Raw genomic sequence first — 17,322 nt, forward strand, 5'->3', positions numbered from 1 at the left:
AACGCAACCTCGTCACAGGGGGACCTGCATCAATTCCACGAACCCAGGTCATCTCGTTCAACGAACTATTCCTTCTGTTTATTATCGGAAGTCGTATGTTTCCACAATCCAAAAATCGTCCTCGGTAAATGACACTTCCAAATATAATACTTAAAATTCTTTGTCGTAGATCCTTTACTGGATGTCAGACAAATTAACCAACGATTGGTGCGATGACTTGCCCCAGGGGGCTGTTCTGAAATAGTAGCACATCTAAGTGAGCAAGACCTCCGACCTGTCAGAAAGCACTCTGTTGTGTTTTAGATCATGTGAGGCCATGCTGACATGCAGAGGTTGTATTATGACATACAGCTTAAGCAATAATGGTTTAACAGAAACCTGGTTTGGACATACGGCACCAGTTTGAGACGCCCAGTGTGATAATAAAAGGTTAGTTCATGTCGCGTCATAAATATCACGAAATTGGAGCCATATTCACAATACAAATAGGTAGTGATAGATTTATGGAAATCAGAAATGCCCAAGATGCACAAGCGTTGAGCATAAGGTTTTGCTAAAGTATGCTTGGACCCCTAAAGAGATTAGGTCGTCGGTGTTCGTACACAACGTGTAGACAATTGGCATCTACCTCCCCATAGCTGTTTCCGGAGGCACGCCTGATCGTTCTGTATGGGAAACCATAGATACTACATGCAATTGATTAACTCGTGATGGTTTTTCACAACGGTCTGATCGACTTCCATATGTATATCATGTGCGACATACTTGACCTCCATCGTATTTGGTTTCTGGGATATTTTCACAAATGCTTACAAAAATGAGAACAGATGTTAAGTTGAATTACATCAGTAAGTGCACTTAAAGGGGCACTGATCTAACGCAATTCCCCGACTGGTTGTTGCCTTTGTTATTGTTTTTTCCTCCGTGAGTACCCGGATGATACGCAACGCAACTGAGCGTGACCAGAGTCTTGGCTACCGTCTGCAAGGACAGCTAAATAAACTTGGAGGCTGGAGGCAATATTTGTTTTACGCATTTTTGCATAAACACTGATTGGTTAACTGTGATCTATAAAGATTTCGACAAAGGGCGCATGTTAATTAATTTCTTCAGCCTAAACAAACAGACAGAAAGAACAGTGGAGATCATCGGAAGCGTCATTTAGAAATACCCCAGATGGTTATAGTTTAATACTAAAAAGGTATCCATGCAGTGAAAGCATTTTCGGATTTCGGATTGCGTCGATAATACGATTACTACTCCCTTGTTGTCATCCACGTTTTCTCGTATAACCCTACACTTGTGTATTTGTCGTCATTCACTTGATGCTCAGTTAATGAATTTATTACAGGTACAATTAGTGGTAGCACCACTTAGATTACCTATCAAAGGTTCCCATTTGGCATTTATTGTGTCTTGGGTAATTATTCAATCTAAATCCAGGTTTGAAGTGGGGTGAAATGTGTGTTATGTAATATGCACGTGGCAGCCCAGCAAGAGATGAATGATCAGTTGATTTACTTTTTTTGTAAATCAACGGATCGTTCCTAGTCATCAAAGGATTTACAGAAAATACGTTGATTGATTAATCACTGTTATCTTGCACAGTGGATATAAAGATTATTCTCTCTCTCTCTCTATGTCAAAAGTGGGTGTTTACATGTCTAGGTTTACTAAAACAAAGGGAATACACTCATATCATGGCGTGAAGTGCCGATGTAAAAACAACATACTTTGTTTAAAGGGTTAACTGATAATACGTTGATTGGTTGATCGTTGTTATCAATCACTCAATGGATTTTTTAGGAACCGTGGACGTTATGAAAATAGTTGTCACGTGGGCTTTCTCAGCCTTGAGACTTTGACACCTATGTGAAACACCTGAAACAATCCAAAAGATTAGTTGAGAAACGAACACGGGTTATAATATCCCGAAACGATATATATCTTTTAAAACATTTGATTGTTACAGAGACACTAGACTAAAATCTAGTCTCTGAAATGAACATATCGTACATAAAAAAACAGTTGTTTAGTTATCTTAATAAAAATATAATAAAAAGGAGCCCAGTGACTCTCTTCATTTTCAGAGACTAAACAAATTTGGAGAGCTATAATTTCTTGGAATTTTACGACACCTGTAAATGATCCTATCACCCATCACTGGCATGCCATTGAAAGTGTGTGTGACAGGAAATTTTATTGCCCCCACCACCTCTCCCCAAACACACAACCCTCCCAGTGGAAGCATGGGGTCAGTTTAGAGGGCAGTAAGTATCAAATGTCCAGAAATCTATTTTGAGAGCAAGCTTGGGTACCAGCTTAGGGACAGCATTTAGTGTGATTCCCATGGCTAAACAACTTGACCTCATCCATCCCTTATGTCATCGACAGTCAATTTCTCTATGGTAGATACCAGACTGTCATCATTCGTCAGTGTTGCCTTCTGTGGGACATTATTCAGGTACACAGTATGAGTCCTAATGACACACATTTCTCAGTTTGTTTCTCCATAAGTGCGATCAAGAGTGACACAACAATGACAGTAGCATGGCTTGTATTTTCTACTGCCTTGTATAAATAGGGAGAAAGTTCAAATGTCAACGATTTTCCTCTCCCGGTTGGAGAGCTAAACAACACATCTTTACCATTTAAATACCTTCAATGACTGTCTTTTGATTTGGACGTATGCTCTGTTTGGTTTCATCAGTGATGAAGCAATAAGCTCATCCATGTTCCTATTCATTCTTACAAGCAGAAAAGAAGAATGGCAATTATTCTTACACAGCAATGTGAAACCTTTAGAAATCCTCCTCTCTCCACACCAGGGTAACAATGAAACAAGTTAAGAAACTAGAATTTATATATGTCACTAAGTCTCCAATATAATCCCACATGTTGTCTGGCCAGTAGACTAAAATCTAGTCTCTGAAATGAACATATCGTACATAAAAAAAACAGTTGTTTAGTTATCTTAATAAAAATATAATAAAAAGGAGCCCAGTGACTCTCTTCATTTTCATGTATTTAGACGTTTAATAAATTTGTTACACATTTTGACAGTAAAAGAATACACACTCTATAAAAAGCAATGCTCAGGTGAAATATTTACTTTGTGTTACAAGACGAAATAATATAAACGAAGATCGCAAAATTACCAAGCAAGTGACTTATCAAAACTTCGTCAATGTGACCATACGCCCTTATTACTACCCAAAGTGACTAATGCGCTTACGAATGGCGCAGCAGAGGTCGCGAACTAGTCTAGATTTCTGCTATACATCCGGGTACTCACTGGAAAAAAACAATAACAAAGGCAACAACTAGTCCCGGGGAATTGCGTTAGAATTGCCCCTTTAAATTGTACCGGCTGGGGGACATCGCGATCCGTGGCATTGTAGATACGAAACGACAACGCCAGTGAATAACCAGTCCCGATTATCCGACGAAACGGATTCTAAAAGGCAAAATGGTGAAAATTATGTGTAGGGATCTTAGGGATGACATCAGATGTTCGCGATTAGGGTCTTATCGGTAGCACCCGCCACTGACGCAATTATTTACAAAAAGTATGTTGTTTTGCCTCACGCACATCAGGGCTCCTGTCATGTCACGGTGATATGTGAACAAACCAGACAATCAAGTGATGGAAATCAATTAGGATGATATGCTGACTGATAAACAATTGGCACCATATATACAGCTGTCACGTCCATCTAAGTACAGGGGGCACGGGTGGCCGGCCCAGTCGTCTAGGGCGCCGCGATTCGCTGTGCAGAGTTGCGTCCCTTTGGCACGCCAGAAACCTATGATTGTGGGTTCGTATCCCGGTTCACCCCGATTATGTTTCTAGGTTTGTCAGCACCATACCCGTGCTCGTGGGTTTCACCGAAGTGGTAAACGTCTGAGACCTGCATCACTTCGGGCTTTCCTCCCACATTAAGCTGACACGCCGTGATTAAATTGGAATACTGTTAAAAGCAACTCACTCACTCACTCACTCATCTAGGTACACGCTCAGTTCATTATTTTATTTTGAGTACATTTAGATTTATTCATACTGTTTACTGTTTAACGGGTTTTGGATTGCACCAAAACAAGTTTACGTTAGAGATACATTTTCAAATTTATAACATGAGTGACAAAAGAATGATGTCCAATGCAATTTTATATTTTGACTTGTGTTATTTTTTAATACCCATGTACGTGGTTTTGAAAGCAAACGGGATGATACGATCACCCTTTCGCGAGCACTGTTTGATAGTGGGTAATAAACACATGCTTATTATATATATTGTAGTCAGAATTGTACCCTGTACTTTTGCAGCTTTTGTTTTGTAAAACGGCAAATACAGATTAGTAGATCATACCTAACTAACCAACCGACCAACCAACCAACCAACCAACTAACTTACCAACTAACTAACTACATAAAGAAAATATGCCCCCGATGAGACTCGTACGCGGTAAGAGTTAAAAGCGCCAGGTAATTAAAACTATGCTCAATTTTATTCCACTGATGTATTTTCTATATATTGTGCCTATGAGTAAGACTTTACTGTGCTCTCTCTCTCTCTCTCTCTCTCTCTCTCTCTCTCTCTCTCTCTCTCTCTCTCTCTCTCTCTCTCTCTCTCTAGGTAGGTAGATATACTGACATGTACGTAAGTAACGAATAACTACCGTATTCGACGTAATAAGCGCCCACGGCAATATTTGCTAATTTATTGGCTAGTGATCAATCCCAATTAGCACCCCTTCCGATTGATCAATGTACACAAGACTTATTTATTTGCGTATAATACGCACTGGTGTGTTATATGCACCCTTAATTATGGGCAATTAAATTCTGAAAATATATCTGTCGTGCATGAACATTTAAGACTGTCAGCATAAACCACGTAATTTATTTTGTAAAACGGCAAATACAGATAAGTAGATACCAACCAAACAACCAACCAAACAACCAGCCAACCAACTAACTTACCAACTAACTAACTATATATAAAAGATATGCCCCCGATGAGACTCGTACGCGGTAAAAGTTAAAAGCGCCAGGTAATTAAAACTGTGCTCAATTGTATTCCACTTATGCAATTTTCTATATATTGTGCCTATGAGTAAGACATTTACTGTGCTCTCTCTCTCGCTCTCTCACTGTGCTCTCTCTCGCTCTCGCTCTCTCTCTCTCTCTCTCTCTCTCTCTCTCTCTCTCTCTCTTAAGATAGGTAGGTAGATATACTGACATGTGCGTAAGTAACGAATAACTACCGTATTCGACGTAATAAGCGCCCACGGCAACATTTGCTACTTTATCGACACTGTGTGATGTGAGGGCTGTATAGAAGCCATTGTTAGAAGCCAATTCTTGCCAATATAGTTATGATTCAGACTGTTTCAAAAAAGAAATTTCCTGCCTCAAAAATGACATTGTTGCAAGGTGCTTTTCTTAAAACAAACAGCTTCATAGTTTTAAATAAAAAAATACCTTGTTTTGAAGCTGTAGCTGAAATCTATCTTGATACAAAAAAACCATAGAAAACAACTTTTTATGTTTAAGTCCAGGATAGTCACCCTCTATGCATTCAGCCATGAAACGCAAAATTATGTCAAAAGTGGAATCGTTGCTTCATTTTTTATTCAACCCCAATTAAACTACGAAATATCTTCATTATGATTGCTTGGGTGTGTCACTCTAGATGTGCTGCAGAATCACCACCTGTTGTGTACATACGTGCTTCTAGTTCCATCACTGCTAAACGTGTACTGCGGCAAGTCAGTGTAACAGCTTAGGTCAGTGCGGTATGACATATAATGGCTACATGCCTACCTACCTCCTTACTATTCCTGGTATTTAAAACAAATATTCTTTGTTTATTTAAACCTATTTCAAGGTATACTCCACGTAGCACTTGGTCTTTCGTAAGAACGGGGGTTTTCATGACATTATGTTCGCCCTAACTAATACGAAGCACAGACAAAATCTGAACGTGTTGATAACACATTGCTTGCCTACTACAAGGAGCTTAACGTGTACTTGGTTCAAATGCATCCTTTGACATTCTAGCAGAATCCACGAGCAGAATTATATATACAGTTCCGACATGGACACGTCTTTGTTAAAAAGATACGTGATTTTGCTCCTCAGTAAACATATACCACCACATCACTTCAACATCACATAAATCAACAAAACACGAAGTTCCCCAAATGAATATGACTTCTGGACCGAATGCATGAACGTATTCAACATGTAGCCTTTGTAACATTTGTTGTTAGTAATAAAACGCTAGTTACCGATTGTTTATTGTTATTTTTATCACTCACAATGTTAGTATCAACGGTCGTTTCAATGTTGTTATTTTGGGGATTAAAAGAAATAGCAGATACAGCATATGTATAACGGCTTAGAATCATGAGATAGATACACGCGATAAACATATCAGCCACTGAAATCAGTTGTCACCGCTGCACAAGTAGCTTTAGGCCACGCCTCAAAATAGGCCGATTATGGAGCGTGTGGTTTCAGCATTTTCACTTCGACATTTAAATATTTTCTTCGACATATTTATTTCTCTCTCGGAAATTGACTAAATGTATCTGGGAAAATTAATATTCGCAACAACCTCGCAATATTTTTTTAACTTTACTTGCCCTTCACGCATACAATTTCTTACCATTATTTTTCATTTAATACCTCGTTTGTACCAGTTATTACCCACATGTAGTTAGTGCGAATATGTTGTCGGCCATTCATGTTTACAGGTAGAGTAAGGTATCACATATACCTAGCAAGGATCGTATAACACGGTCCATCGGTTCTTCTTGGTAGTGAATGTTTTGATTGTTTGTTTGTTGTGCAACGCCGTACTCAGCAATATTCCAGCTATATGACGTCGGTCTGTAAATAATCGTGTATGGACAAGGCAGTCCAGTGATTGATACCATGAGCATCGATCCACGCAATTGGGATACGATGTATCGACCAAGTCAGCGAGCCTGACCACCCGATCCCGTTAGTCGACTCTAACGACAAGTATTGTCGCCTTTTACGACAAGCATGCGTTTACTGAAGACCTATAATACTGCATTGCCCCAACATATATCAGCAGTTCTGCAGCCATATGCTGCTACGAATGCTACAAATAATACAAAGTGCTGAACAAAAGGAATAAACCAATACCAGCCAGATAATATGACTTAGTCTGTCCACCAGATCCAAATCTTTATCTCCCGTGGTGCCGTGGATTTAGGGTCTAAACAAATTATGTTATGAAAATTAAGAATTGTATTGCATCTATTATATTAATATAAAAAACATAATTATGTTTGTCTTAATATTTATTCAATATCAACTATGTCCGTGCAATGTTCTTCCCTGGAGAGCAAGCTTATTGTTTTCAGTTTATTTCCCACTCAGAATTTTGTTTGGTTTTCGAAAAGGCTCCTTATGCCATATATTTGCATAACGTGATAGGCAAATCGCCTGGTAAGCTTAAGCTGAGTAAATTGCATCAATTGCGGAAAACGGAAATCATTCCAAATCTATGTTTGTTATGTTTACCTAATCTCGTAGCGCAGTTAGTGTATTCACAAGAATCAGGGTTTTCGTTGTTTCGTCTGTCAAGTAACAGTACATTGTCACTTCACGTTCAAGAGCAGATGTTCATTTGTTTTCAAAGTATTTGTACATATTTTGGCATATGTAAGACAGTATGTATTGCGTGACGTCATCAAGGTGGCTAATGGTTCTTCCCGAGATATCTGACGAATCTGTTATACGCGGACAAACATCTTGAGATTGCTACTTCAAGCACACCAAATATCCTTGCACAGAACAAACAGGGCAACACATTTCGTATGTCTGGACTCGTTTTCATAATCAAACCCATCTTTCACAGAGTTTTCGGAAATCCGATCCTGAACTTTCAAAATCCTGCCTGGGTCGTCTTGACCTGGACTGGAATGTCTGTGCGAGGCTCAATAAAATAATTTATCATATACCTATCAATGATATGAGGTGTTATTCATTTGCGATAGAGCCAACATAGAGACGGTCATATCACAGGGGTGTAACAACCACACCCGTATTACGCCCCCTGTCGGGCAGATATGGCATGTCAATGCATTTTGAACGGGCGATCGAGATCAGCCTGGGTCATAAGATATGGAGTTACGTCCCTTAGTGTACCGTCTGCTCGGTTAGCATTCCCGTGACAATGTCATCCAAATAAGGTAAAACTGTATTTCATTCACTTGCAAACTTCATTATGGAGTTAGACGCTATGTTTGACAAAACTGAGGACAGATTTAGAAGCGAAATGGACACGGAAGGATTTGTGAATAAACCAATAAAACAAAACACGGTAAGTAAAACCGACAGCTTCATTAAGCTATTTAGAAACAGTTGGCAGGTTGCAGTTGGCGAGATTCGAGAATTGGTAGAGGTGGCACCCATCAATGGATGTTTTATGAATGGATACATTTTAAAATTTCACGTCATGGTATGTAGTACAAATGTTATTATACGGCAATTGTAATAACATACCCCATATCAACCAGAGTGGGGGGATCGGTCTGAGATGGGGTTTAGTGTGAAACATGAGTGAGTGATTATGGTTTTACGCCGATTTTAGCAATATTCCAGCAATATCACGGCGGTGGACACCAGAAATGGGCTTCACACCTTGTACCCCTGTCGGGAATCGAACCCGGGTCTTCTGCAAGACGAGCGAACGCTAGTCGTTAACTAGGCTACCCGACCGCCCCTATGTTAAATGTCATATAATAACATCTAAACTTCAGCAAATCAACGGCAGAATTACAGCACAGGAACACCAGCATCAAATCATGACGATTGTGATCACCCTGCAAGAACACGCACTCCTCAATTTAGGTCAAGTTGCCTCGGCAGCTGACTGATTAAGCCATTAGGTCACACTGCAATAGGAAGATCCGAGCACTCGGTTACGACACAGGTGAGTAACAATACCACTAGATTGCAATAGATTGAGTCGGAGATTCGTCCACACAATATCCCGGGGAGGGGGGTGGGGTGGGGTGGGGTGGGGTGGTGAACAGAACACACGTACCTCTACAATGAAACGTGTGTTTTTTGTGGCTTATCTCACGAGGGGACATTGGGTATATTTTAGTCAGTGGTTTGCTTGTCAAGACTCGTCAGTTAACAAGCCGATGTCACCCACACATGAATCCACACGCTGTTTCGCCTGTCTCTCTTTAGACTTACATTCTAGGTATCTACTCTAAACCCCAAAAACCTTTGCTAAAACTATCAACAAATGACACGATACATGTACAGTTTGGCTTCTTGTCATCATCCTATTTAAATTTATGCCTGACGTAGCATGCATTATTAAGGTTATTTATAGCGCTCGACATGTAAAGATAACATTCTTCTCTGTGTGCGCAATGTGTTATGAACAGAAAATAAATTTGTATGACATAAGGAATGCGCAATGTATGAGGCCTTTGAATGTCTCTATTTTGCACAAATAAAACAAACTGTATTTCTAAATTGTGAAGTCGATATAGTAAATGTAATTACATAATTATGTTCAAAGATATTATTCCAGTACTTCATTCACCCCTGCCCACCCAACTGCGAACGTTTCAGATATAACATATGGGAAATAATGCTATAATCGTGTACATAATCACTATAAAAATAATAATAATCGTATAATGACGTCTCTATTGTTCACAATGGGGGCAAGGTTGGTCGAGTCCCCTAAGGCGGTGCAATTCGATGTGTGCGTGTACCTTAAGCACATTTGAAACCTACTCTGGTTTTGGGTTCGAATCCTGGTTCGCCCCGGTTATGTTACCTGGTTTGTCTGGACCATACCTGTGCCCGTGGGAGGTGGGGTGGGATGGGGGTGGGGTACTGATACTCTATCCGTTCCACCTTACACCCCCACGGCTTCGCCCTAGGTCTATCTGTACGTCCTACCCTACAATTCCGCGGTCTTTCTACACGCATCAAGATCTGGTCCTCCGATCTTAACCTTTACGAGTTTTCTAGTTACATATGTGACATATATTGCATTTCTAGGTATCACGACTGCAGGCGACACTAATTTCACATGATTCGTGTGTCGATATTGTTCAAATGGACGAAATGTTATGATCAGTAAGTGTGGTTGTACCGCACTGTAGGTATTAAAATTGAAATAATATGTGAAAAGATACTGACTGTCTACAAACGGTCCTCTTGCGAACCCGCTGTTAGATGAACACGTCGAGTACAAATGTAAAGGACTCAAGAAAAGGACGTTATTTTAAATGACAATGATCTAACTGGAAGGTGTCAAGTATCTGTAATGTTGATATAAAACGGGTAATTGTACATTTTAAAAAAGAAAATTGCAACTTTTCTATTTTTTTACTGCGAAAAACGGGGAATTTGAGAACAATTATAGAATGTTGAAAATATGTTTTTTAACGACGATTCAATCCTCAACGAGCATAAAATCGCACTATTTAAATTTCAGTTTTGAAAATAGCCATGCTCGAAGATATTTGCAAATATAAACTATTAAATACTACTCATTTTCATTTCTGCATAGGATCTGTCCTTTACCGTCAACATTTGAATAAATTGCTCTATTTTTAATGGAAGAATATATGCCGTTAATCTTAGCATTTACCTTGTGTCCACAAGACAGCTTTCATTCACATGGTATCAACGATTTATCTTTCAATATTTAAGGTCATCCAATTTTTCATAAACCAAACAATGCCATTACGTTTACAAGAAATAATTAAACGTGACATATTTCAAATATATAAACATGTATATTTCCTTCTTAAGACGATTCCATATGTAAAATCGAATGAGAAACTTCGCCACTGTCTATCGTCATATTCCTAATATATATATATATATGTCAAAATCGTGCCGTCATCTTGGATGAAGATGAAATACACTTACGTTAGGTATAACCTCCAAAATCGTAGGGCTACAATAATTTCAAAATTCTTCTACTGCAGTCTGATTTCCTTAGATTATAGTAACTTTACGATAAACTTATGGCTAAGATCATTTGAAAAAGCTAGATTCTGATCTGGCTTCGTCAGACTTCCACCTGTTCTCAAACATGAAAATAACTCAAGTCGGAACCCATTTCGAATCAAATGATTACGTCAGAGCAGCTGTGGAAAATATGATTGACAGCCAAGAAAGCATTTCTTAACAATAACCAACAACTTTGGCTAAAGTATCTCAATGTATAAGGGGATTATGTTGAAACATAAATCATTTGAGGATATGTAGGTCAAATCTTTAGATCAAGTTTCAGTTAAACGTCCTGGCCAAATTCCCTTGTTTTGTTAAACAAATCCGAGCGGCCATTCCGATACATATATGCAAAAACATATGTACAGCTTACTTAGTATGCAGGTAATTTCTCGTTCTAGGTGCTATAAACAGGACTTAAAAGGACGGGCTATGGAAGAAAGGCACGGTAAACAAGGGCCAAGACAAGTCAACGTGAAAACTAAACAATGTATGTATCAGTTTAAACTCTTTGGTAACAGCATCTCCGAGAAGACTGATCATGCGTCCAGTTTCTAGCTATATCATAAAGATCCAAACAGCAAACAGACATGAATGCAATACATCAAATATATAAACCCCTTATAATTATTTCATATTCATAAGAAATCTCTGCAAAAAGCAGAGTCGATTTTACGATTCAGACTATATCATGACCATGCATTTATGAATAACTGTCAAATATTGATAATACTAGGTGTTTGCGAATAGGTGTGTGTATCCTGCATCACCGGAGGTATCCGTCACAAACACATGCAAAGGCTAGTCAGTTTCTCAACCGAAAAACACCGGAAACATATGGTACATGTCAAAATATAGAATTGCTTTTTGAGAACCTGCAAGACTAGTGCATTTATGTTATGTTCGGAACCATCAGATGAATGAACAACTATACTCCGACACGTTTTGTTCCTCATAATAAAGAAGTTGGCATCCATAAATTATCTTCTTGATCAGTATCTAAATGTGATTTCTAAGACAATATTGTAAGACTCAATTCATCGCTTTTATTTCATTCAACAAACCGAAATGACCATTTGTTAATTCATGACATTTGCTTTATGCAAATCATCTTACATCTTGCAGTTGGAGTTCCAGAGGGACTAATAAAATCTCGGCCCTTTCCTTTGCCGCCGACAGGTGGGTATAGATTGGAATAAATGTAAATGTGTGAACCGAACGCAGCATATGAACTTCCACTCATGCTACGGCCATCCGCTAAACCGTGGAGACCGACCGTTTGAATATGTCTGGAGACAGATAATTCCCTGTTGCAAAACATGGTGCACAAATAAACCTATTATTTGGTATCAAATGAACAATTAGTTTAACTTGCACATTCTCTGCATTCAATAAAACAACGATAGTGTTTTTACTTTGCTTATCACTGTCTACACGTCTTTGGTCAACCTCAACGACCCGTAAAGATTCCGGGTAGAATACCTATGCTTGTCGTAAAAGGCGACTAACAGGATCGGGTGGTCAGGCTCGCTGACTTGGTTGATGCATGTCATCGATCCCAATTGAGTGGACCGATGCTCATGACATTAATCACTGGATTGTTTGGTCCAGACTCAATTATTTACAGACCGCCGTCATATAGCTGGAATATTGCTGAGTGCGGCGTTAAACAACAAACCAACCAACCAACCAATCAACCTCAACATTAACCGAACGGATGGCCTTTTGTTGAAAAGGATGATCCACGCATGCTGACTGCCTTCAACTTGTATAACTTGAAATATGTCGTCAAACCGTTTTTCTCTTGCCAAACAAGGCGAAAAAGTAAATGTAGTTACGTAATACAAATGGCTGGGAAAATTCGCCCATAACACCCCTGCCTTCACCAACATCACTGAAGCCAGCATCAGTCCCGTCTCCACTTCGCCAGAAAACGCCGACCTGTCAATACTCATTCCACAGTCACATCACTATTGTTAAACAATTGTATACGTGTTGTTGTCTTTTGTCCAGTGCTATTATATCAGGTGATGCCAGACGAACCGCACAGAGGGCAACTTGCTTGCTTAGAATTATGCATGATCCTTGCCACCTTTGATATCAATAATTGCATCTCGTGTTCAGTTGAATTAGACTTTTCTTCCTGGTTTATCGTATTAATTATCACTCACTGTACGCCTTTCCGTTGTAACAGTCGCCTTTTCAGCATTTATTTCTTTCTGATTTGCTTACTGCCACCAAATTGAAGTGTGTGTTTACATATGTGTCTGACACTGATCATGATGTACAAATATTTCTCGACCCGTGAAGATCCGGGGTAGAATAAGTCTTCAGCAACCCATGCTTGCCCCAACAGACGATTATGCTTGTCGTATGCTTGATTGATGCATTTCTTCAATCCCAATTTCGTGGATCGATGCTCCTGATGTCAATTACTGGATTGTCTGGTCCAGACTCGATTATTTACAGACCGCGGCCATATAGCTGGAATATTGCTGAGTGCAGCGTTAAACAACATACAAACAAACAAACAAATATTTCTCTCACGGGCCATACATTATTCAAGCAATCAGTTTATTCGGTAATAAGGCCTCAGACACACGTACATATATATACAAACTAGTTTTACATCAAGTGCTGCATGAAATAATATTTACAGGTAAGAAGAACGAAGACAGATTTTAACATAATTGGCTAAGTTCTCAAGGCGGTTTACATCAGAAGAGTTTAACATTCTAACCAGTGTGTCTTTACGATTATTACCAGTAATGAAGTTTAAACGAACTTCGTTTTGAGTTCAAATTATCGTTACTAGGTAAGAAACCTATCACTTGTATAAACCACGTGTAAGTATGATCTGCTTCTATTACAGGTAACACGGTACCGGAAAGGCCGAAGGCTCAAAGTCCGAAACCGCCGAAAAATGTGAAAGCATGAAATTCGGTAAACCTTACTTTCTGCTTCAAGCCCGGATCGCCACCTCATTGTATCTGAAGGGTTCAATTTACAATGTACCTTAGGCCGCGGTGTACTGACTTTCGTCTTCTCGCTTCGTCGCCATGAACAGCTGGAAACTTGCTGATACAACGTAAACAATATTCAAGCATTCATTCATTCTCCCTTCTCTGTTTACATCACATGTCCCATGCAACTGGACACTTCAATCGATCACACCAGTATCTTCCCGTGAGAGTCTGCTACGATTTCAAAGATGGTCGGCATTGCAACAATATTGAAAAGACTATTTGTGCCATTTCACAATGTGTGATTGTGACGAAGTTCGGATTGAGCCCCTAGTATTTTTATTATTTATGTATGTTAAATGTTTAATTCCTTTGGGTTTTTAGTTACCTTTCAGGAGATAACTAAATAACCACTTGGGCCTTTGTTGTATAGAACACATGTTCTTAAAGCGCAAACTCTGCACTCCATCATAGTGTATTATCAGTCGTGTTATCCGTAGTCTGTTAACAAACACACACGCTGGCCGCTTGGAGTGAAAGATTCCCGGATCGGAATTGTCCACTTTGACGTTCGAACGTGACATATAAAAGCTTACTTCTAAATATACTCGGAGTTTCTCCGACGTTGAAGACCAGCTTGCCCTACCGTCGGGCCCCGACGTTAGATCAGAGGCTGGAGTCGCTGTCCATAGCTGAAGATCAGAAGGTTTGAGCTGGCGTCAGGTGAAAAGAGTTTGGCTTTGTGGTATCTGTATAACTGTTACATTTACTAAATGTAATACCCTCTGTGTATTTGTATAAGGGCACTTGTATGTAAGTACTGACTTACCATCAACGTTGCTAAACATGTATATTCGCCTGTCAGACGCGTCTCACGCTGTGTGAGTTCAACTTGTATCTGCTTACATAAAGCCTTCATGCTTTAGCTTGGTTTAATTTTAATGGTTATGAATCCCTAAACAGACAGACAGACATATATTTTATTTAGTCATTTTGGCACAAAGGCCCAAAGTACAATGCAGTTTGCATATTAACATTTTTCACGTGATGTACATGATTAGATTTTAAAGTTACACATTTTTCATTGTAAAGCATGGATCATATCAGGACTTTCTCCGATTTACCGTTATCTGACGGTCTTTGAAAATACCCTTCACCAAGGGGAGAAATGTATATCTTAAATGGTTATACTTTTCACATATAAGTAAAACATTGTATTCATACTCTTTGTGCAAATAGAATTAAAAATATTACCGTCTTTGGACCTGCGAATTACTCAACTTCAAAAGAAACGCAACGATGTTCGATGTGTGATATCATCAAACAGAAGTGATGTAAAATTAGAAAATAACTACATTTTTCAAAAGACAACGTCCCATTTTATTTTACATCGCAACTTCTACCAAAACGCATCTTGCGATAATCGCACGGAATTCTCTGTAAAACATATCACTGAGGCATAAGGGCCTCTGCCACAACTATATTTGGATTGATGGTAATGAGATGTACTGTCGCCCAGTTCAGAGTATCAAGCTGATTTAGAACTACGGGGGCACGGGTGGCCCAGTCGTCTAAGGCGCCGCGATTCGCTGTGCAGAGTTGCGTCCCTTAGGCCCGCCAGAAACCTATGATTGTGGGTTCGAATCCCGGTTCGCCCCGATTATGTTTCTAGGTTTGTCAGCACCATACCCATGCTCGTGGGTTTCACCGAAGTGGTTAACGTCTTAGACCTGCATCACTTCGGGGTTTCCTCCCACATTAAGCTGACACACCGCGGTATAACTGGAATAAAAAGCGGCGTTAAACCCAACTCACTCACTCCTTATCCTACGTAAACTAACTGAACTGAAGTGAACTTTTATTTACACCCGGGCTGGTATCAGCGGCATCAGAGGTACAACATAAGTTCAACAACATAATACATATACATAAAGAACAGATACCAAACCGGCATGCATGCATATTTATTTAGTAGGGTAGCAATAATATGTGCAATTCAATAAGGTGAGAGTTACTTGATAGGATTAAACAATAACAAGATGAATATTACCGAATGTGGACAATTTTCTAAACGTTCCTCATCGTGACTTTCGAAAAGTAAATTCCTTTCATACGTAATTGGTTCCATGTAGTAGAATCTGTGTAAAAATTGCCGTCATCAGTTCCTCATAGGTAAGATGGGATACAGTGTTGTCCTCGCGTGCCTTTATCATCAGGGGAGCCAATCGAGAACGCATCTTTCTCACTCTCTCATTGTGGTCTTCAGTGACTCCAAAGTCTGTATTTACTTTCAGTTATTTCCGAGGTGAGAATGAAGAACCTGAATCATCAAGAATCATCTCCCACAGAGATTTCGGAACTCCGCCCCTGAAACTCTACTCTCCAAATCCTGCCTGGGTCGTCTTGACCTGGACTGGAATGTCTGTACGAGGCTCAATAAAATAATTTATCATATACCTATCAATGATATGAGGTGTTATTCATTTGCGATAGATCCTACATATCACAGGGATGTAAAAACCACACCCGTATTACGCCCCCTGTCGGGCAGATTTTGTTTGTCAATGCATTTTGAATGGGCGATCGAGATTAGCCCTGGTAATAAGAAATTGGAGTTACGTCCCTTAGTGTATCGTCTGCTGGGTCAGCTTTCCAGTGACAATGTCGTCCACATAAGGTAAAACTGTATTTCATTCACTTGCAAACTTGATTATGGAGCTAGGCGCTATCTTGGACAAAACTGAGGACAGATTTAGAAGCGAAATGGACACGGAAGGATTTGTGAATAAACCTATAAAACAAAACACGGTAAGTAAAACCGACAGCTTCGTGGAGTTATTCAGAAACAGTTGGCAGGTTGCAGTTGGCGAGATGCGAGAGTTGGTAGAGGTGGCACCCATCGATGGATGTTTTATGAATGGACACATTTAAAATTTCACGTTATGGTATGTAATACAAATGTTATTATACGGCAGTCGTTATAACATACCCCATATCAACCAAAGTGGGGGCTCGGTTTGAGATGGGGTTTGGTGTGAACAATTCCATATAATAAATCTTAACATCAGAAAAAGAACAGCAGCAAAACAACGACAGCAAAACAGCAGCAGCGAAACAACGGCAGCAAAACTGCGGCAACAAACAGCGGCAGAAAATAAACGACAGCAAAACAGCGGCAGAAAAGCAACGGCAGCGAAACAGCGGCAGCAAAACAACGGCAGCAAAACAACGACAGCAAAACAACGGCAGCAAAACCAGTATTAAATCTTTTGATCTTGACGTATGTAACCAGCCTGCAAGAGGTGAGGTGAGGTGAAATGGGGT

At 39.6% G+C, this 17,322-nt stretch overlaps 1 long non-coding RNA gene across 1 annotated transcript; it reads left to right on the plus strand.

Moving 5' to 3' along the window:
- The first annotated feature begins 8,829 nt into the window (after nt 1-8,829).
- Nucleotides 8,830-16,447, plus strand: LOC124113946. The gene is made up of 5 exons (XR_007221638.1): nt 8,830-8,975; nt 11,437-11,525; nt 12,161-12,214; nt 13,908-13,978; nt 16,293-16,447. It is a non-coding gene; the product is annotated as an uncharacterized LOC124113946 (long non-coding RNA).
- The last annotated feature ends 875 nt before the right edge of the window (nt 16,448-17,322 follow it).

Source organism: Haliotis rufescens, unplaced genomic scaffold (genome assembly GCF_023055435.1).
Source record: "Haliotis rufescens isolate VD_foot unplaced genomic scaffold, xgHalRufe1.0.p SCAF_16, whole genome shotgun sequence".
Taxonomy (NCBI): domain Eukaryota; kingdom Metazoa; phylum Mollusca; class Gastropoda; order Lepetellida; family Haliotidae; genus Haliotis; species Haliotis rufescens.